At 34.1% G+C, this 24,216-nt stretch overlaps 1 pseudogene; it reads left to right on the forward strand.

The window, feature by feature from the left end:
• The first annotated feature begins 23,507 nt into the window (after positions 1-23,507).
• On the forward strand, positions 23,508-23,903 carry LOC108289392 (annotated as a pseudogene).
• Positions 23,904-24,216: the final 313 nt, after the last annotated feature.

The raw sequence follows: 24,216 nt of genomic DNA on the forward strand, positions 1-24,216 counted from the left end.
AGTAGTTGTTGTCAAAAGCAGTATTTCAAAACAAGAAATTGTGTTGTGTATTGAAATGGTAGCACTCAAGTGAGAACCAGAGTGAGGTTGGGGAGGACAGTAAAAATTAAATCTATGGTTTTTCCATGATTGGATCTTTGCTATGAGAATTTTCAGTGAATTTCTCTTTTTGAGGGTACACAAAGGTGAGGAGAGTTCATAAAGCACGCTATTTAGGCCACAACTACAGTGAGAGTTTCTCATCAAAGTAGAATCTTTAAATACCTTATAGTGCTGTTAAGATTTATCTACAATAGACAGCTTCACTCTGTTTCTTTCTTCGTTTCTCTTCTGTTTGGAATTTTTATTTGCCAAATTTTATTAGGGTTTAATGGTGATTTCCTTTTGAGTTATGCCTTACAAGTCAAGTCAAGTTTATGCTCTCTAATTTGAAGTCCTAAATGTTGAAAGTGATAAAGCAACTTGCAGACCTGAATCATAGCATCACAGTGATAAGTTTGATAAAACCCTTTTTGTTGTATAGGTTATTTTGTTTCATGTGTTAGCAAATTCCTTTTACCTTAAACATCCCAATATCATTTGTTTTCTGCCTGCCCCAATCCTTCAGGGAAAGACATCTCATTTATGAACTATTTGGCTAATGCTCTGAACAGCTTGGGAAATCTTAATTTTTTACCAAGCCTTAGTAAATCAGTTTCTGTCCTGTTAGCTTCAATATCTCACTGTAAATTATCACCACTCTGGGGTAATTCACTGGATGCTGTCACTCTTTCTCCTATTTGGTTTCAACCATGCGTGAGTGTGTGTGTGTGTGTGTGTGTGTGTGTGTGTGTGTGTGTGTGTGTTGGGGGATCATGTTGAGATGGTAAGTTGTGTGTGGTGGTATATGAACATGAGATATTCTAAAGCAAGTCAGCAATGGCTGAAAATAAGCTTGAGAGGCAATACTTGTGAATTCTAATGACCAGAGTCGTGCTGTATTCCAAACCTATAAACCTAGTGTTGCCTTCTGTTACCAGCTACGAGTTAGGTATACAGCATTGTATTGCTATGATTGCCAAATTTGCAGACACACACATAAATGCTAGCAATGAAGTCTTTACTCTTTGAAGGCAGGGATCATATATCCTTCTTTTTTGAGGGGGTGGGATACATCCTTAATACTTGGAGGAGTGCCATAGCATAATTACTAACATTAAAGAAAATAAATTTATGAATGAATGAATGATGGCAACTCAAAGCTAGAAAATCGGGAGAGGGGTGCATTAACATTTCCCACACAAATATATTTTCAATGCAACTGTTGCACCAGGTCTGTATGCCACGCAACAATTCATTTCAAAAGGAAAATGGAAAGATGCATTATAAAGCAATTTTCCCAATGGATAAGAAACATATGAAAAAATGCTCATCATCACTGGTCATTGGAGAAATGCAAATCAAAACTACGTTGAGATGCCATCTCACACCAGTTAGAACGGCGATCATTAAAAAATCCGGAGACAACATATGCTGGAGAGGATGTGGAGAAATAAGAACACTTTTACACTGTTGATGGGAGTGCAAATTAGTTCAACCGTTATGAAAGACAGTGTGGCAATTCCTCAAGGACCTAGAAATAGAAATTTCATTTGACCCAGAAATCCCACTATTGGGTACATATCCAAAGGATTATAAATCGTTCTATTATAAGGACAAATGAACATGAATGTTCATTGAGGCACTGTTTACAATAGCAAAAACTTGGAACCAACCCAAATGCCCATCAATGATAGACTGGACAGGGAAAATGCGGCACATATACACCATGGACTACTATGCAGTCATAAAAAATAATGAGTTCATGTCCTTTGTAGGGACATGGATGAATCTGGAAATCATCATTCTCAGCAAACTGACAGAAGAACAGAAAATCAAACACCATATATTCTCACTCATACGCGGGTGTTGAACAATGAGAACACATGGACACAGGGACGGGAACAACACACACTGAGGTCTGTGGAGGGAACTAGAGGAGGGACAGCAGGGGGTAGGGAGTTGGGGAGGTATAACATGGGGAGAAATGCCAGATGTAGGTGATGGGGAGGAAGGCAGCAAACCACATTGCCATGTATGTACCTATGCAACAATCCTGCATGTTCTTCACATGTACTCCAAAACCTAAAATGCAATAAAATATATATTTAAAACAAGAAAACCCAGGTTCGTTTTCCTTTTTAGAATCCATGTTATTTAATCTTTCTAATATTATTCTTGAATGAAAATATTTTAGCAAAACTACTGTCATATTTATCGAAGAATTGAAAATATTTTATACATTGCTAAAATTTGATTTGCATTTATTGATCAGGAGAATGGCACTGTAAATTCTAAATATTTCTTTGTGTAAAATGATTTGTCTTCCATATTATAATAAGTATCATTTTATTTTAGGACTTTAATTGTTGTTTCCCTTTTCTGAATAAGAATTATAATAAATGAAATGATTATGAAGTAAATGAAAGTGCAGTGCTCTGAAAACAGAGATATTTTAGAAAAAAATCCAAACAAATTATTGAATATAATCTAAAATAAAGAAATAAAATAAAATGAATTCTGATACTCTAAACCTACTATATCATAAAATGATGATAAATTTGTTTTCCGGCTCAGATGTTTATATCCGTTAGAGGGTGGGAAAGAGAGAAATGATTGAATTAAGAGGAAAGAAAAATCGTGTGATGATCACAGGAGTGTATGAAAGAATATACTTGTCACCATGCCAAAATCTTCAATATTTTATGTTATTCCCATAGAGGGCAATATTGTATAAAAGATGGTGAACCAGGAATCTGCCAATTCATCTCTGTTGATACAGTTTAAAGAAAACTGCTGTTATCATAAATTTGGAGCTGCACTTCCCCTCAAACTCTGACTAATATTTAAACTGATGCACACAAAAACATATCACAGAGCCTCATCAAAAGCAAAGACAATTCATTTGGCATCCTACTTACTGGTAGATTTCTTGAGTGAATAGCCTTCTGTTTCACCTATAATTTGACTTAATCACTGCATCTCAGATCTCAGATAGCAGATTGCATTCTATATATATTTGTATATAAAACACAATATACACATATATACACAATATAATATAGTTTATTTGAAATATTACCAAACAAGTGCCTTCCTCAGTGCCTGGAAAATAAAGATAAACTACAGATAACAGATAAAGTGAGGCAAATTATGTAAAATGAAAATCTTATCAGTAATTCAAATCTAACTCCAAGAATATAAACATAGGATAGGGCTGGGCCATGGAGAATGCAAAATTATACTTAGCTATGTATCTCAAATTTATTTCTATCATAAAATCATCATGTGTTCATGTACGTTCCTTATTTAAACATACTCCTTTATCTTCCCCTCTTGTAACTCAAAAATAGATTGCTTCACAGTTAGCCCCTTCCTCTCAAAGAAGCATATTACAACTTGAAGCATTTGCTCTTAAATGACCTTCATAATAACTGCTAATTTGCATTTAGCATTTACTGAAGGAAAAGACGCTGTGCATTGTGCAGTCTCATTAAAACATACTGTTATGTTAAATATTCAATTGTCTACAGACTTTAATACACATAGTGATACAGGATACATGGAATTATGAGGCATACTATAATGTTTTATCTGTCTGCTGTACCACAGATGCAATTCTATCTTCAGCGAGATGAGTTTCCTCAGTTCTCTTGTTACAAGACATCCTATACCAGATTATTATGATTATATCCTATAACAATTATTTTAAGGCTAATACAAATAAATGAAAATTAATACAACTATAAGTCAGAATTAGTCATAAGAAATATAAATCTAGTGCTTTTGTTTAGGACATTCAATTTGTATCTGAATATTAAATCAAACTATAATAAACTGTTTAGTGTAAATTAAATTATGTGAATCTTTAAAATAACATTAATTACTTGTCAAGTACAACTTCTCAAGTCTAAATAATTAATATCCTTCACTCTGCTGAAGTAACTATGGTAATAAAGCAATTCTGGTTTCTTGAAATCCCTATTTCAGATTTGTAGATTACCTTGGAAGGAGGTATTCCTCCAGCATAAAGCATTATTGGCCTGTCCCTTCGGTGATCACTGTTAGGGTGATGAAGGGAAAAAGGCTATTTGTTGAACCTGATACTCTCAGTCACAGTTGATAGCAGAGGTTTGTTCCAATGTGCCTGCTTTCATAATACTTTCAACATTAACATTATGTTACCTTCAACTTATTTTTAAAATCTCCAGAGTTTTCAAAAGATGTCTTCATAGATTGTTTTATTTGAATGTCACAATGATTCTATTAATAGTTAGTGCGGTATTATATCTACATTGCACAGGTTAGAACACTGAGACATAAGTATCAAATCTGGGATCGGCAACAGGAGTCACTAACCCTTAGCCCTGTGGTCTTTACAGTATACCAAAAAGTTGTCTGACTGAATGTCTCTGGAGAATGCCTCTTTTCATTACTCTGTAAGCAGAGTGGCATTTCAGGTGGCCATTCAAATCTCTCTCCTTTATAATGCACTTGATAATATACAGATAAAACATGAGTCATGCTTTAAACTTTCTATATGGCAAGTCACCAATAGTTTGGTAACATTGAAATTGTGATATCTGCTTCATGAATATGTTTTATATGAATGCTTATCTACACCAAGATCTGTTCTGGAGAATAGTAGAGAAGGAACGGATTTAACTAGGCAGCACAGGGAATCATAGTCATTGACATATGCTAAGGGGGAAATTAAAATGAGGGAAACTTGTGAGATTTTATTTTCTGTTCATTTTCATTTAAATTATACAATTTCTTTTTCTGGTTTGAAGCAAAGAGGTGGACCAGAGAATTTCTCAGATGGGTGCTAAAATATCACAATCTACATCACTGGTTGTCAAATTTTTCTGACCCACAACACACAGACACTGAAACAAGAGCTTCAGAAAATAACTCTTACTTCTTACTTTAACTGTGTGCAGTGCATTTGATTTCTTTTTTGTTCCATTCCATTCCATTCCGTAAACATTTTGAAATGCTGACCTAAATCTACTAATGTAAATGTATATAAAGAGCCATGAACTGCATTTTGAAAAATGAATCTAGATTGATTATGTATTTATACAGTACTGAATATAAAAGAAATCAAGTCATTTCCATGGTATAGTAATTAAAAATTTTCCCTAATTTTTTATTTAGCTGACTACTTTAATAATCTAAGCATAACACCATCATTATTTCACAAAGTGACTGTCAATAGAGAATGCTATTCTTTGGGAATACAGAGGCAAAGATGCAGACCAGGTTATCATACACATATGGAAATAAATGGAGTTTTGAAGTATACAGTAATAGCACCGGCTCTTGATGTAGACAACCCCAGAATGAGTAATATGTTAATTCCTTTTAGAATTTTAATTGTTTGCAATTATAAATTTATATATAAATACTTAGAAATTCCAAATGTCCAGTTAAACCGGAAAAATGAGTCTTAATAAAACTATGCAGTGTAGCACTTAGTATTTTTTCATGATTAATGTGAAAAAAATCAAAGAAATGTTATTGCTACCTTAATGCTATCTCAGTGCTACCTTATAAGCCTGGGAGAATATTAGGGTGCTACTGTTAAGCTCCTTTAGTTGTGCACTGTTTATAGAGTGAGAAGTTCTAACCTAATTCAAAAATTCTAAAAAGTTCTTTTCTTTTGTGAAATGTGTAGCTATGATTTGAGGAAAATGGTCATTGCTTCAAAATATAGAAGAAATAAGAAAATGTAGCAGAATGCCTGATTTGTCTAATTTTTCAGCCCTTTTTCATGTGACTTTGTAGTTCCTCTTAATAAGAAGATTATTACCGTATTTGCCCATCCCTTTTCTTTTGGTTGTGGTGCATGACTTACTTTGACAGTAGAATGAGGGTGAAGTGACATTCTGCTGATTTCAGGTTTGCTCTCTTGTAATTCCATCATCACTGTGAGAAGGACATGCCAGGGCACATGGATCAACACTGCCCAACTTAGATGTTCTGGCCAAGACTAGCTTAAAGCAGAGCCCATAAATGACCTATATGTGCATAAGCAAGACTAGTCAATACCAGCAGAAGACAACCAGATTGGCTGAACCAAACAGACTTACTGATTTTCAGATAAAGATTTAGAAATGCATGTCTTAAACATTTTAAAGACAAAAATTATATTTAAGACATAAATTTTGGATATCTTATTACATGACTTACTTAATTGACATAAAGTTGCTTTCTCTGCAGCTGAAGTTGTTGAAAAAAATCTTATTCTACCTAATATATAGCTATATTAATTGAAGAAATAAAAAATAATCATGTTTCCTTATCAGTAGAAATTGTTATATGATATTGAACTTTTTCTATCTATAGTAAATTGTTTAAAATACTCTTTAAAATGTGAGTGAATTTCAAGATTTTTCTTTATTCTGTTTAGGTCTGCCTATTTCCATTGAGCAAACATATTGTATGATCCTTAAGAAATGTGCTATTTTATTGTAAAAGTAAATTTAGAGTTCAAAGCAGAAATGTCACTCATAACTCCATAGCAATGTTTGTTTCTTTTTTATTTCCAGCAAAGATATAAAGTAAAAGGCATATTTTTTTAAGCAAGTGATTTCTTTGGTATGGTAATTTTTTATCAGATTTAAATGATCCTAAATTTATGAAGGAAGACATTTTTGACTGACATTATTTATGAAAGAATTATTACAGTACCATCAATTTTATTGTGAAGCAGCAACAGTGAGCTAAGCAGATTTAACTATAATAAAATATATTAGCTAAAGACACTCAACATAAGTTTTTAAGTTGATGTGATTTAGTCTGCTTGAAATAAGGACAAATTAATATTTCATTGATTCACACTTACAGAATCATTTTACTTTGCCAAGACTAAAATATAAAACAAAGAAACAAAACAAAAACCTCATGATTTGATTTCCATTTTCAAAAATATAATTATTGCTTTAATGTTTCCATTTTCTATTAAAATTAAGACATATTAATACTTCTATGTAGGAAATATACAGACAAATGACTAGTAGGGCTGGCCCTCAATATCTGTATATTCCTGATCCATAGATTCAACCAACTACAGATCCAAAATACTTTTTAAAAGAGACTGGTTGTGTGGCTGTGCTGCGCTGAACATATACTGACGGTTTTCTTGTCATTATTCCTTAAACAGTACAGTGTAACAATTATTTACATAGTGCTTACATTGTATGCGTTGTTATATGTAATCTAGATATAATTTAAATTTACAGGAGGATGTACATCTGTTATATCCAAATATTTTGCCATATTATATAAAGGACTTGAGCATTTTGTGTATTTTGGCATCCACAGGAGGTTTTGAAGCCAATACCCCATGGATACTAAAGGGCAACTGTGTATATCAAACCACTTATCTTTTAAGTACTGGGAAATGAGAATAATAATTCCTCCAATAATACTAGCAAGTCATAATGACATCAATAATAGTTTCACAACTAATGTCATCAAGTAACAGAAAGGCCAATAATAACAGCAAGTACTATTTTTCAGACCCTCATGGGGTGAGTCAATGTGCTAAGTGGTTCGAGTTTCCTTCATGATAATGCATTTAAGGCCAAGTTGGGATAGGTCTTAGGTGAACCTTATTAGAATGTGTAGACTATGCATATATCTGTATGCATTTATAGTCTATAATATGTTAAGAATAATGGTAAGAGAAATGGAAGAGGATGGACAAGATGAGAATAGAGAAGAAATGAAGCCACAGCCTTATGTTAATGATTATAGCAAGCTTTGAGTTAGCATGGTGTCTTCTAAACCATTTTATTTTATTAAAATTAACACCCTTACTCCCCATTAAAAAACCTACCTCATAGGATACAACTGAAGGTATTGTAGCACAGAAGTGTTAAGTACTGAGTTTGCCCAAGGCAGCAGGCTGGCATATGAACCTAATTTTTCCGGCTACGAAGTCCACAATTTTAATCTCAGACCACACAAATGGGAAGATAAGCAGCACCCAATGTAGCTAAATGTCAAGACTGTTTGGTTCTTCCACTCCCTACTTTTCAAAGTGTTATTAAATCATCTAATCCTTATATTTTAGAATGTCTGAATTATGAAATACAGAACAATGTCACAGTGGAAAGTAAGGTAAAACATTAAATTATTACTAAGATATCTTTAGAGGAAATTTGTTAAAAAGGAAGGAAAAATTCTGCCAGATGATAACCAATAAATCGAACAAGTCAACAGCAAATTGCAATAACTGACAGAATCAAATGTTAGGATTTATCTAATCATAAAAGAAACCAGTAAGTAAAGTTACCTACACAACCTGGTTTGACATGGGCAGTTACAGCTAATTCCCATTGTTCAGGCTTAGCCTTTTCCTGGATTTTTTATTTTCTTTGATCTAAATATAGTTGTTAATAGCTGCATATGCCAGGATGGGGTGGGTAGATTCTCACTTGCTACTCCTTGCCTTTGCCATATTCTCTCCTTGTATTGCGTTAGGCACACATGCAAAGCACAGAGTTCTTACTTTAACATGTAGTTAAATATGAAAGACTACCAATAATAACACATCTCTTTTCTTTCTTTTGTTAGATTTTTCTAGTCTGAACTCCCACCTCTCTTTCCAGCTCAGCATTCAGGACAGTTGCTGATATAATGAAAGTACTTGCATACTTGTAGTCAAGAACATACCTCATGCTGAGAGGGGGGCCACGGTGGTGCTGAAGGCTGCCAGATGCATGAAGCCACCAGAACGCGTCAGTGGGATCAGTGGGAGGTAAAAGTTCTATTTTTGTGAATGTGAAATATGTGTGGGTAATAAAGAATAAGGAGCTGTATCATGGAGTTTAAAGAGAGTTTACAAAAAGAAGTTCAAATATTTTTTTCTGTAATTTGCAGTATAATGCCATGACATAATTAGCTGCTATTTATGTTACTACTTGAAAATACTTTTTATGTTGCAATAGTACTTCTGTGCAGCAATCCGATTTTTAAAAGTCCATGTTCAATTTTAAAAATGTATTTAATTTTCTTTTTCAAAAAGTGTTTATAAACTCACTAAAGCCTATGTGACATTACTGCTTGTAAAGACAATCACTGCAAATCTGCTAAACAAGGTCTAGGAACTAGTTAAAATGTTATAGCTACTTTAAATAGAATGTACACACATGATTTATCATACAGAGATCCAGAACTTACACATCATTTTGTGAAGTATGCGTTTCCAATGAAATCGTATGACTTCTTCTAAATTAACTTTTATTATTTTAAATTCTAAGGCTTTTTCTCTATGTATGAAAAATGAAATGAGAAGTTATTATAGGCCCTATAGAAAAAAATTAGCACAAGAAGATAAAAATCATTTGAAACTCGTATATTCTGAAATTTAAATTTAAAAATTTTAAATTTCACAAAAATCGTAAAAATTAAATCTCATAATGGTTTGAAATTTTTTTTTCTCCAGTTCTTGGAGTCCAAGTAAATCTACTGGAAGTTAATCTGAACTTTAGCATCATTGTACATCTTATAAATGAAACTAAAGCTCAGTATTAAAGATAAAAGGAATGGTTTTATAATTAAAAGTGCAAATTTGGGTAAAGCAGATAATCATAAGAACAACATTTTTACTAAATAAGTTATAAAGTGAAATTACTTGTAGTGCATAAATAATTCATAATTGATTTCAAACTATGTCCATAATATAACAGTATTTTTCTACTACTCCAGGAAACTTCTGCCTAGTAAGATAAAAGTTGCAAATGACTTTATTATCTATTCAAGGACTTCTCAAAGATCCATTTAATGAATAACAAAGTGGTCATCTTGTCAACAGGTAATTTCGATTGACTTCTTACTCTTCATGATTCTTTAAAATATTTGTCTCAAAGCCCCCACTCTGATGTTTCCAATAATCCTAAACTATTCCATCGTAATCCCTACCCAGTGCCGATAAAACCCTTGGCAATCCCCACATTGAAAGACTGCAAAAGTCTCATGAATATACAACCTTTACCCTCTCATTTGAGGAAAGACTATGACTCTGTTAGAGTTGGTTCCCCTCACTCCAGCAGCAGACTTTTTGGAAACTGTCAGAGAACTCTGCCCTCACAAGCCCAAGCACTAGCTGAGCAATGATTTGGGTACTTCTTGAGGGTATTATGCTACACTACCAGCTAATAGTCACTTGCCCTTTCTCCAAACCTGAGCTATACTAGCAAGTTACCATATTAGGTACATGCCAATTGTGCGACTGTGCCCTGCTGGAACTACAGCCTTTGTGTCTCCACATCACCGAATGTCCCAGTAGACTTTCTCCAGCATCCATTCAGATTGTGGCAGCCACACAGAGCTGGTTGGACCCAGGGGAGCTGCAGGAGTTCCAATTGTCTAGCCCTCAGAGAGTACTGCTGCAAAAGGGAGGGGGAGTACAGAACATCAAGGGACAAGAGCATCCCTTGAGACAAAGGAAACAAAAGCATATATTTTGCTGTGCCTGAGAACTCCCAGCATTTGGGCTGAGGGGGATTGTGCCTCTTCCACTAGAGATGCAGACATTTTGCTTTGCTCGAGGCATCCCACATGCTTAGACACAGACATGGCGAGAGAAACTTCTCTTTCTTGCTCACTACTACAGACACAGCTGTGAGTGCTCCAATAGGAGATTGGTATGGGTGTACAAGTGGATGGCCATTCTAGGACTGTTAGGGATGGCAGTATCCCCACTGGCAGTGTGTACAACAGGCCTGGGTTTGCACAAAATGCAGACTCCCTCCCCCCACTACCCAGAGTGGTAGTGTTGCTTCAGTAGAGAGCAGGAAACCCAGAAATCTGTGTTTGAGGCTGAAGGAGACTGTTCCACTGAAGTGAACTATGTTTCTGCCAACCCAGGCCATGGAGCTTGGCCAGCCTCCTTATCACCTGCAAAACCCTTAGTGTATTTCATCATTACCTTCCCCAAAACCTCCATTAGGGCTGGTGCATTTGTTTCGCCACTGAGGGATTTAAGGGTGAGATTGGTGGACAAGCTCCACCCAGCTTTGCCCCTACCTCAGGGGCTGAGCATGGATCTGAGGGCACTAGGCATTCCACAGACCAAGTCACTGCCTAAGGCCACAGAGAGCTTCTTTTGGTAAATAAAAAGAAGCATATACCAATTGGTTTCTGTCATGGCCAACTTTTATCCATGAACACTGGCCTGGAGGTTGATCTGCATACCCAATACAAAATTTGCCGACATGAATGTACCACAAAGGGAAATGAGATAAGCTTCCTGAGACCTCCACTATACCAGCACCACAGGAGGCAATGAACCTGCTCACATGCCTAATACATCACAACTATAACCAACGTTTGAGAAAGCTACCATGAAAATCTATAACTAAGTAACTCCTACAGAGATTTTTGGCACTGAAAGAACTTAGAACTAGAACCAAGTGATCATATATAACTTGCATTATATTCACATCCTCAAGGGGAAAAGAAATACCATCCAAGTGAAAGTAAATTCAAGAATAAAAGAAAAGATGTTTTATTCAGAAGGGAAGAAACCAGAGAAAGAATTCTGACAATATGAAAAAAATAATAATAACAGGGTTACAACATCCCCAAGGGATCACATTAACTCCAGCAATGGATCCTAATCAAAATGAAATCTTTGAGATCCCTGATAACAAATTGAAAACATTGATTTTAAAGAAGCTCAATGAGCTCCAACAGAAAGGTAAAAAAAAACCAACATACATAAATCAGAAGAATAACTTAGAATATGAATGAAAAATTTACTAAGGAGATACATATTAATTTTGAAAATTCAGAACTACTGGAAATAAAATAGTCATTGAGGGAACTGTAAAATACAGTTGAAGACTTTAACAATAGACTAGTCCAAGAAGAAGGAAGAATTTCAGACCTTAAAGACAGGTCATTTTTATTAACCCAGTCAGTCAAAAATAAAGTAAAAGGGATTTTTAAAAATACAGTTTTTGAGATATATGGGATTATGTAAAATGTTTAAACCTATACATTATATGTATTCCTGAAGGAGAAAAGGAAAACAGTAAAAGTTTAGATAAATTATTTGAAGTAATATTTAAAGAAAACTTCCCAAGTCTTGTTAGAAATTAGAACACCTAGATATAGAAGGTCAAAGAATTTCAGGAAGATACATTGCAAGATGAATTTCAATAATATATATAGTCATTAGAATATTGATATGGTTTGGCTGTGTTCTCACCCAAATTTCACTGTGAATTCCCATGTGTTGTGGGAGGAACTCAGTGGGAGATAATTGAATCATGGGAGCAGGTCTTTCCCATGCTGTTCTTGTCATAGTGAATAAGCTTCATGAGATCTGATGATTTTATAAGGAAGAATTTTCTGCACAAGTCCTCTCTCTTTGCCAGCCACCATCCACGTAAGATGTGACTTGCTCCTCCTTGCCTTCCGCCATAATTGTGAGGCTTCCCCAGCTATGTGGAACTGTTAAGTCCAAAACCTCTTTTTTCCTGTAAGTTGCTCAGCCTCAGGGATGTCTTTATCAGCAGCATAAAAACAGACTAACACAAATATCTAAAACCAACATGTATAAAATATTCCTAAAATTAGCAAGAGAGAAGCACCTAATCATCTGTAAAGAAAATCTCATCAGACTGTGTATTTTTCAGCAGAAATCTTATCAGCCAGAAGTTATTGAAGGGCAATTTTCAGACCTCTTATGTCAGCCATGAATTTTGTATCCTGCTAAACAAAGCTTCATAAATGAAGGAGAAATAAGTCTTTCAGACAAGCAAACACTAAGGAAATTTTACATCTCTATGTAAAACCTATTTGAAATGCTCAAAAAAGTTGTAAATGAGAAAACAAGGGACAATACGCACCATCATAAAGACATACAAAAGTAGAAAACTCACAATTCTTACAAAACAATTACATAATTGAGACTGTAAAGCAACAAGGAAAATATTAACATTACAATAGGAGTAAAACATCAATATTAACATTAAATATAAATTGACTAAATTGTCCACTTAAAAGATATTCATTGGCAATATAGATTTTAAAAACAGAATGTAATTACATGTTGCTGGCACGAAACTTACCTAACTAGTAGATAGTTATAGACTCAAGGTAAAGGGTTTGAAAAAGATATTTCACATCAACAAAAATCAAAAGCGAGAAGGGGTAGTTATACTTTTATATGTTAAAACAAGCTTTAAATTAATAACAGTAAAAAAGACAAAGAAGGTCATTGTATAAAATAAAGCTATCAATTCAACAAGATGTAACAATTCCAAATATATTTTCACTCAATACTAGCATAACAGATTAATAAAACAAGTACTACTGGACCTTAGAAAAGAGGTAGACTTCAGTACAGTAGGATGAGAGACTTCAACATTTTATTGAAAACACTAGACAGGTAATAGAAACAAAAAAAAATAAAGAAACAATGGACTTCAGTAGAGCTCTACACCAATGAAACTAGTAGATATTTACACAATATTCTGCCCAAGAATCATAGAACATGCATTCTTCTCATCAACTCATGAATCATTTTCCAAAATATACCATATATTAGGATACAAAACAAGTCCCAATAAATTTTTGTTAAAAAAGAAATAATTTCACATGCCTTCTTGGATCACAGGGGAAAATAAAAAAATAAAATAAAATAAAATAAAAATCTAGGAATAACACTATGAAGAACCCTCAGAATAAACACATACATAGAAAAAACAAACAAACAAACAAACAAACAAAAACTTTCCCTTGCTTGATTTTTGAGAGAATAGCAAACTTAAGATAGAAAACAGTAAAAATATTTTAAATAAGTGACAATAGAGACATAACATAATAAGATAGCTGGATATGGCAAAAGCAGTTTTAAGAGGGAAATTTATAATTCTAAACACCTACATCAAAAAGATACAAAGATTGCAAATTACCAAACTAACATTGCATACCAAGTAACTAGAAAAGCGGGAACATATATTTATAATTAGTGTAGCCTCTTGATGAATTGATGCCTTTATCCCCATATAATGACCTTCTTTGTCTTTTGTGACAGCTTTTTTTTTATTATTATACTTTAAGTTATGGGGTACATGTGCAGAACTTGCAGGATTGTTGCATATGTACACAAAAGCCATGATGGTTTGCTGCCTCCATCCCCCCGTAACCTACATCAGGCATTTTCCTCAATGTTGTCCCTCCCCAACCGACCCTGCTATCTCTCCCCTAGCCTCCCCAGCCCCCAACAGACCCCAGTGTGTGATGTTCCCCTCCTGGTGTCCCCGTGTTCTCATTGTTCAACACCCACCTATGAGCGAGAACATGTAGTGTTTGGTTTTCTGTTCTTGTATCAGTTTGCTGAGAATGATGGTTTCCAGATTCATCCATGACCCTGCAAAGGACACGAAATCATCCTTTTTTCATAGTATTCCATGGTTTATATGTGCTACAGTTTCTTTATTCAGCCTATTATTGATGACCATCTGGGTTGGATTCAGGTCCTTGCTATTGTAAACAGTGCCACAATGAACATGCATTTGCAACATGTACATGTGTCTTTACAATAGAACAATTTATAATCCTTTGGGTATATAGCCAGTAATAGGATTTCTGGGTCAAATATTATTCCTATTTCTAGATCCTTGAGGAATCACCAAACTGTCTTCCACAATGATTGAATTAACTTAACTTACACTCCCACCAACAGTGTAAAAGTGCTCCTATTTCTCCACATCCTCTCGAGCATCTGTTGTTCCCAGATTTTTTTAATGATTGCCATTCAAACTGGCATGAGATGGTATCTCAATGTCATTTTGATTTGCATTTCTCTAATGAGCAGTGGTGATGAGCATTTTTTTCATATGTTTGTTGGCCGCATAAATGTCTTCCTTTGAAAATAAAACATATTGAGGCAAACAAATATAAAAACACAACATATCAAAACTTATGGAATGCAACAAAAGCAATTTTAAGTGGGAAATTTATGGTGATAAATGCCTATGTGAAGAAAATAAAGATTATAAATAAACAACCTAGCTTTATACATTCAGAAACTTAAAAAAGAAGAGCAAACTAAGCCCAAAGTTAGCAGACGAAGGGATATAATAGAGTAGAGTAGGAATAAATCAATTAAAAAGGAATCAAAAAATATCAATGAAACTAAGAGTTGGTTGTTTTAAAAGATAAATGAAATTGCTAAACCTTTAGCTAGTCTACAAAATTGAAGACACTAAAATAAATAAAATCAGAAATGAAAGAGGAGACATTAGAACTAACACAAAAGATTGTAAAAGACTACCATGAATAATTGCATATCAACCAATTAGGCAACACAGAAGAAATGAATAAATTCCCAGAAACATACAACCTACCAAGACTGAATCATAAAAAATTTAAAAACCTGAGCAGATGAATAACAAGTGAATATTTTTTACTGGATAGTAAGTTTCAACAGTAGGCTTAAAATATTCAATAAAACATATTATAAACAGAAAGAAAAATAAACAAGAACAAATTAAGCCTACAGCTGGTAGAAGAAAAGAAATAACAATCAGAACAGAAAAAAGTAGAATTAAGACACAAAAATAAATAAACATACATACAAAAAAACCCACAAAGAATCAAAAGCCCCATAATTTTGTTCTTTGAAAGGATTAACAAAACTGATAGACAGAAACTAGCTTAACTAAGACTAAAAGAGAGAAGATTCAAGCACCATCAAAAATGAAAAATGAGATATTATAACTGATATCCCCAAAATACTAAAGATCATCATAGACTACTGAACAACTCTGCATTCAAAAACTAGAAAACCTAAGGAAATGAGTAAACTCCTGGAAATATACAACCTCTCAATATTGAACCAGGAAGAAAGAGAAATTCTGAACTGATTAATAGTAAGATTGAATCAGAAATTTTAAAATTCCATAACAAAAAAAAGCACAGGACCAGATGGATTCAGGCTGAATTTTGCCAGAAATACAAATAACTAGTTCCAGTCCTAATGAAATTTTTCCAAAAAATCAAGGAAGACAGAATTCTCCCTAACTCATTCTACAATGTCAATCATCACCCTGATACCAAAGTCAGAGAAGAAACAACACAAAAAGAAAACTACAGAATGATGTCCCTAATAAACATAGACACAAAAATAAAATAAAATACTAGTAAACAAAATTCAACATCACATCAAAAGAAGATACATCACAATCAAGTGGGTTTTACTCCAGTGATGCAGGGCTTTTTCAACATACACAAATCAATAAATATGATTCACCACCTAAATGAAATTAAATGCAAAAACCATATAATCATCTCAATAGATGCAGAAAAATAATCTGGCCAAATTTAGCATCTCAACATGATAAAAATTCTCAACCAGCTAAGCATTGAATGAACATACCTCAAAATACTAAAAGCCGTATGCAACAAACCCACAGCCAAAATTATACTGGATGGGAAAAAGTTGAAAGCATTCCCCCTAAAAACTGGAACAAGATAAGTATGCCCACTTACATGACTCCTATTCAACATAGTACTGGATGATGCAGCTGGAGCAATAAAGTGAGAGAAAGAAATAAAAGGTAACCAAATTTGAAAGGAGACATTAAAATCATTTCTATAATCTAAATATGATATTTCATGATCCGATTGATATCTTAAAAACCCTACAATTGTAGTTCCAGAACTTTGGGAGGCTGAAGCGGGTGGATCACTTGAGGTCAGGAGTTTGACACCAGACTGGTCAACGTGGTGAAAACTTGTCTGTACTAAAAGTACAAAAAATTAGCTGAGTATGGTGGCACGAGCCTGTAATCCCAGCTACTAGGGAGTCTGAGACAGGAAAATCATTTGAACTTGGGAGTTGGAGGTTGCAGTGAGCCAAGATTGCATCAGTGCACTCCAACCTGGGAAATAGAATGAGACCCTGTCACAAGAAAAACAAAACAAAACAAAAAACAATCAAAACCCTGCAAGTTCTTTTAAGATACTCTTAGACTTGATAAATGACTTTAGTAAACCTTCAGGATGCAAAGCAACATACGAATGTTAGTAGTGTTTCTATACATTAATAATGAACAAACTGAGAACAAATCTAAGTTAAAATAGCTACAAAAGAAAAAAAAAATCCAGAAACACATTTTGCCAAGGAAGTAAAATGTCTCTACAAGGACTACTACAAAACACAGATGAAAGAAATTGTAGGAGACACATACAAAGGTAAAAACCTCCTATGCTCATAGAATTCAAAAATCAATATCAATACAATAGCCATACTGCCCAAAGCAATCTACTGGTTTAGTAGAATTTCTATCAAATTACCAATGTGTTTGTTTCATAGAATTAGAGAAAAGCAATTTTAAAATTCATATGGAACCAAAAACAGCCCAAATATCCAAAGGAATCCTCAGCAAAACAGATGAAAGCTGGAGACATGACATTACCTGACTCAAAGTACATCACAAGACTATTGTAACCACAACATCATGATACTGGTATAAAAAGACACAGAAATCTATTCTGGAACAGAAATCTATTCTCTTCCAGAATAAAGATATTCTGGAATAGAAATATTTTTTGTTCCAGAATAGAGAATCCAGAAATAAATCCACTTTCCTACAACCAACTGGTCTTTGCAAAGTTAATAAAAACATACACCAGAGAAGGAATCCCTTATTCAATTAATGATTCTGAGAAAATTGGATAGCCATATGCAAAAGAATGAAACTGAACCCTTATCCTTCACTATATAGTGAAATTAACTCAAGATGGATATAAAACTTAAATGTAAGACCCTAATCTGTGAATTTCTAGAAACAAACAAACAAACAAACAAAAACCAAAAAACCAAAAACTCTTCTAGACATTGACACAGGGAAAAAGTTGATGGCTAAGAACTTAAAAGGAAAAAAAAAAAAAAACACCAGCCCAAAATTTTCAATGGGACTTAAACTAAAAAGCTTTGCACAATAAATAAATAAACAGTGTAAACTGATAATAACAGAATGGGAGAAAATATTTACAAACTACAAGTCTAACTATAAACACACAGACATACAGAGTGGTGTAATAGACATGAAAGACTCCAAAGTGGTAGAGTAGGAATGAGTGAAGGATGAGAAATTAACTATTGGGTACACTGTTCATTATTTGGGTAATGAAAACACTGAAAACCATACTTAACCACTGTGCAATATATTTAACAAAACTGCACTTGTACTCCCTAAACCTACACAATTGAAAATTTAAAAGATTAATAAAATAAAAAGAAATAATTTTCTGGTGGATATAGTGACACAATTTCATTTTGAGTGAATTTAAAAGAGTAGAAGAGATATTTGAAACAATGAGGACAGATAATATTTTTGACAAGATTTTCTGGTAAAGAAAACAACAATAGAGTATTAAATAATAGAAGATTTTATTATTATAAGATTAGACTAGTCACAACATATTTGTAGACTGGCAGAAAAGGTCCAGTGAAAAAGAGAAATTATGATAGAGAAGAGAAATGGTGAACAAATGAAATAATGTCCTTGAGTAAGAGAAAAGGGAGGAATCTATTAATGAAATGATGACTTTGTTTTTGATAGCAGCACAGACAGTTATTCTAAAGTAATAGAAAGTTGGGGAGTGTATATGGAGGCAGTAGATAGTAAATAAGATGATGTGAGCTTATGTATGGTCTTTCTGATGTCTTCAATTTTCTGGGTGAAGCAAGAAACAAGGTTGAAAGGAAAGATGAAGATGAACTATTTAACATTTGAAGAGATGAAAAAAATTAAAAAAAAATCTAAGAGAAAGGTGTAATAAATAAGGGAAAACATGTAGGTATTAGCCATGAATGTAAAGTATACTCTGAGAATTTTTACCTGCTACTTTCAGCTGCATTAAAGCAGATGAAAATTAAAGTTCACATATTTCAAAATTTTATAATTAAGAAGAGGACAAATATGAAATGTATACTTATCAGGGGTGATTACAATTATTGGACTTGCAATTAAAGGTGGTGCATGAAGGCTTGGGGGAGACAGGGGATAGTGACATGTTTTCAACATCAATTCCTGGGTCGTAATGGATCAAAATATTGAAGTTGAGATGCCAGAATGAATGAGATTTATTGCTTTCTGCTCTGCATTGTGTCTTTTAGTCAATTAAAATTTCTTTTCTCACATTGAGTATTTTTCTGACCCCTTTCAATAGTAAAATAACTGGATGACTATTACTGTAATTTATTCACATTTATATTATTCATAAGAAAGCCTTCCTGCCATGTAGATAGAAAATTCCTGTTATTTTGGATAAAGGAGGTGTTGGTCAAAGAATGAGATGTTCAAAACTGAGAATACTGAGGGAATTGTTGTGAACAATTCCCAAGGTTGTTCACATCCTAATTTCTAGAACTTGTGTGTACCTTACATGGCAAAAGGGAATTAAAGTTACAGGTGGGAATAAATGGTAATCAGTTGAATTTACAATTGTAAGATTATCCTGGATTATCTGGGTCACCTTGATGTAATCACACAGGTCCTTGTAAGTGAAAGAGGGAGACATAAAAGAGGGTCACAATGGATTGAGGGGAGAAGTTCTTAGTCTGTTCCCACTGGCTTTTAAGATTCATGAGGAAGGCCATAAGTTAAGGGAAGCAGGTGGCATTTGAAAGTGCAACAGATTCTTCCTCAGAGCTTCCGAAAGAAATGCAACCCTACTGACACCTGCATTTAGGCTCAGTGAACTCCACATTTATATTTCAAAATTATAAGGCAATGCATATGAATTTTTGAAGCCACTCAGTTTGTGGTAATTTGCTGTAGCAGCAATAGGAAACGAATGCAGGAAGAATTGCAAGAATTTGTGGGGACAGGTTCAGGATGCAAACATGGAAGTGAGAAGCTCAAATATGGGCAAAGGAAAAGTCCTTTGAGGAGAGGAGTACAAAACCATCGGGCCAGGAGTGGGAAGATATTCATATCTATGTTGTACAGTGATATGGTTTGGCTGTGTCCTCACCCAAATCTCATCTTGAATTGTAGTTGCCGTAATCCCCATGTGTGGTGAGAAGGATCCGGTGGGAGGTAATTGAATAATGAAAGTGGTTTCTTTCATGCTATTCTGACTTTAGTAAGTTCTCATGAGATCTGATGTTTTTTTTTTTTAAGGGGCTTCTCTCTTAGTTCAGTTCTCATTTTTCTCCTTCCTGCCATCATGTGAAGGACATGTTTGCTTCCACTTCCAGCATGATTGCAAGTTTCATGGTGCCTTTCCAGCCAGGCTGAACTGTGAGTCAATTAAACCTCTTTCCTTTAAAAATTGCTCAGTCTCTGATATGTCTTTAATGTAGCATTAGAACAACCTAATAAAAAAGGACTTTGAATCAGCATAGGATGGTTAGAGTTAGAGCGACTTTTAAGAAGTCCTCTGGTACAGACCTATCTCTGTTCATTTGCCACTTCGTCTCTTTGGGTGAACAAATGAGGTAACTCTTGCCAACATTCAAGCTACAGATCTCCCCAGGCCGTTCTTATAGCATTGCTGATAGCCTCATTTTTTTAAATTCCTTCACCAATAGAAATTTCAAGTACACAGCCAATATAACAGAAATGTGATTGAATGTGAAACTTTTTAAGTGGCATATATTATTCTATCTTTTCTATTTCTTTATCTTTTTACTAACAGGTCTTGGTTTTAGGGACTAAATAGCTAAATTCTACCATTTGTTTGTGAATAAAGCCATACTCTTCTTTAGTATTGTTGTTGGTTTGAGACATAGTCTTGCTGTTGCCCATACTGAAGTGCAGTGGAGTGATTATGGCTCACACAGCCTCAAACTTCTGGGCTCAAGTGATCTCCCCTTCTTAGACTCTGGAGTAGCTGGAACTCTAGGTGCAAGCCACCATACATGGCTATTTTCTTTTTAATTTTTTTTTTTATAAATACACAATTTCAGTACGTTGCCCAAGCTGGTCTCAAACTCCTGGGCTCAAGTAATCGTCCAGTCTTAGCCTCTCAAAGCAGTGAAATTATAAGCTTGAACCACTGTGCCCAGCCTTACTAAGTTTTAAGCCTCATTTTACAGTTTATAAAGGGGGACAGGGAACCTATGAAAATAAATATAAAGTTATAGAATAATGAAGTCCAGCTGGCAGCTTGTGATTGTGTAGATCATCTTTGAAATACGAAGTTCATAAACAGGATTCCAGAAAAGTCATCTGATAAGGCGCAATTGTAATGCTCCTTCCACTTCCGCATTTCTGAAAGAAAGCTTGCTACTGGCTGAAGTGAAACATAAATTTTAGTATTTATAACGTATCTGGAATTAATGAAAATAGTTTGGCGTAAGCCCTCCATGTATTTGAAAATTTTTCAAGAATACTGCAAACAAGTTATATAAATAAACTTTTAGGTGATTGATAGAGAAATATATTTTTATTGTTGCAAGATTATTCAACCATATTGTATGCTATGTGTAAAAATTCAAAATATGGTTATAGGCATCAAAATAATAACAAGCAACTCAATAATATCTCTGTTTTCAAAGCTAACTAGGATTAATAATGAAATTGTTTCCAAATTGCTTTGTGCTTTGCTTTGTGCATTTTAGTAAATTAAAACTTCTTTTATCACCTTGAGTATTTCTTTGGCCCCTTTCACTATTAAAATACCTGGACAACTATTACTGTAATTTATTCATATTTCTATTAGGCATAAGGAAGTCACCCTGCCAGGTACATAGGAAATTCCTGTTACTTGTAGCTTTTAATTTTTTAAATGTATGTAAACTATGTAAACTAACAAAAATTATATAAATTTATGGTATACAACATGTTACTTTGAAATGTGTACACACTGTGAAATGGCTAACTTGAGCTAATTAACATATGTATTGCCTTACAAACATTTCTGGGGTCAAAAATACTTCAAATCTACTCTATTATAAATTTTTAAGAATATGATACATTATTATTAACTATAATCGCTATGCTGAATAATAGATCTCTTGAACTTATTCCTTTATGCTAATTGATATTGTGTATTCTTCCACCAATGTCTCCCCAGCTTCCCCACCTCAGGCTCTGGTAACCACCATTCTACTCTCTTCTTCTATGAAATCAATATGTTTACACTTTACCTATAAGTAAGATAATGTGGTATTTGTTTTTCTGTACTTTGGCTTATTTCACCCAGAAGAGGTTATCGAGTATTACACTAACATTTCAATTAATTTATTTAAAGATAAAGTTCTTTAGATCATACACCAAAATTTTGAAAGGGTTCCAAATGGTGCCAAAGTAGCATTGAAAGTTGAAACTAGATGCTCTAAATTCGATTTTAAAATGTTCAAGTTGGTAAACAGAAGATCCTCTCTTAATAAAATATGAGTATTCAGCATTTCAACTGAAGGAAGCCTGGTACATTATCACTGAAATGATACCCGTTCATTGATGTGAAGAAACAGCTGATATTTTGGGTCAAGGACATCAAATGAGACACCTAGGATAAGAAAAATTTGGCTTTGTGAAACGTTTTAATGCTTTTTAACTCATTTTAAAATTTTATAACATTTTCAAAAGCTTATGAGATTCAAATTTTAAAAGAATAAAGTAAAGGTGATTTGTCTATATTTGAGCTAGATCTTAAAAAGAGCAGCATAACATTTGGAACTTGATAAAGAAATATTCAGTGTAAGTGAACACCAAAAAAAGAAAAAAAAAAAAAAAAGAAAAAGTTGCCAGACCTGATGGTGGTTTATTCCTTTCTGCTGTATCTTCTCTACTAAAATCTTAATGAATTTGTATTTCATAAAAGCAAAACACTCAATCAATTTCTCAGTTATCAATCAATTTTGAAGTAACATCTGCATTTAATTACATTATGTGCATATCAAAGACAATAATGAATGCTGAAAACTCAATGCTGCCACTATTTCAAAAGAAAACTGTCAGGCCTAAACTGAAGGTTTCAAGAAGAAGGATTTCCCTAAATGTTGCTGTCTGAAGAGCACAATACCCGAGAGAAAGAGATTTCTAGTAAATAATTTATATGCTCATAAATTTTTTTTTTAAATCAATGTTAAATCTCAAATTAAAAGAAAATCTGTTAATTGGATTAACAGAGAAGAGAATCAATCAGCGAAAAGTTCGTATTAGTCATTTTCATAATGAAGTACAAAAAAATAAGATAATGACCAAAAAAGTGACTTGTGTTAAAGAGGATGACTTGAAGGAAGCGTGATAATTAAATATCTGATTACATGTTTTATCTGTTAACATATGTTTCTTTTTTACGTGTGTTTGTTATAAGAAGCAGGTGGTGGTAATAATTGCCAGCATGAGCTAGGAGCCAGGTAGGGCGTGGGCTTTCCGGGATGAGGGCGCCTAGATGAGGAAGCCCAGGTCCAGGAACTCTGGCTCCTTGTCACTCAAGAAATGTCCTCCTTTTCGGAATACCCTGCGCATGGCTCATCTCAGTGCCCAGCTATTTGGTGAAGTCACCAGGCCTACTGATTCTAAGGCTATGAAAGTAGTGAAACTGTTTAGTGAACTGCCCTTGGTCAAGAAGAAGGAGATTTATGACTGGTATCCAGATCACAACACTTAACACTGCACTCACAGGAACTCTCCGATTTCTTGGACTCTACAGGGATGAGCATCAAGATTTTAAAGATGAGCAAAAATGACTAAAGAAGCTTCGTGGAAAGGGGAAGCCAAAGAAAGGGAAAGGGAAAAGAGCAGCAAAAAAGAAATAATGTTGGTCCCTCCAGAGAGAGAATCTCTTCCTCAGTGGCAGAGAGTAGAAAGTGCATTTATTGTCTTTCCACATATTGGAGGAATGTCATCTTCCTAAATGAGGGTTATTTGGAGGAGCACAATCATCTCTTTGTTGAAATCTAATCTAGTTAAATTGTGACTGTTGGTTGAACACATTCTAACTGTGCAAAATTATCATGGCTTTGGCCATGTATTATGAGGTTTACCTAATTCTCTAATGAAATAAATATGTAAGTTATTGTTTAATGATTTGTTTGGGGTGGGGTGGGATGGTGGAAAAATGGAGGGGAAACCTCATTAAGTGAGCATCCTATAGTGTCCTCATTTCTTGATTCTTGTTTACTCACTCACCCAGCCCTAAGCTTCT

Source organism: Cebus imitator, unplaced genomic scaffold, assembly GCF_001604975.1.
Source record: "Cebus imitator isolate Cc_AM_T3 unplaced genomic scaffold, Cebus_imitator-1.0 Scaffold17, whole genome shotgun sequence".
Taxonomy (NCBI): Eukaryota; Metazoa; Chordata; class Mammalia; order Primates; family Cebidae; genus Cebus; species Cebus imitator.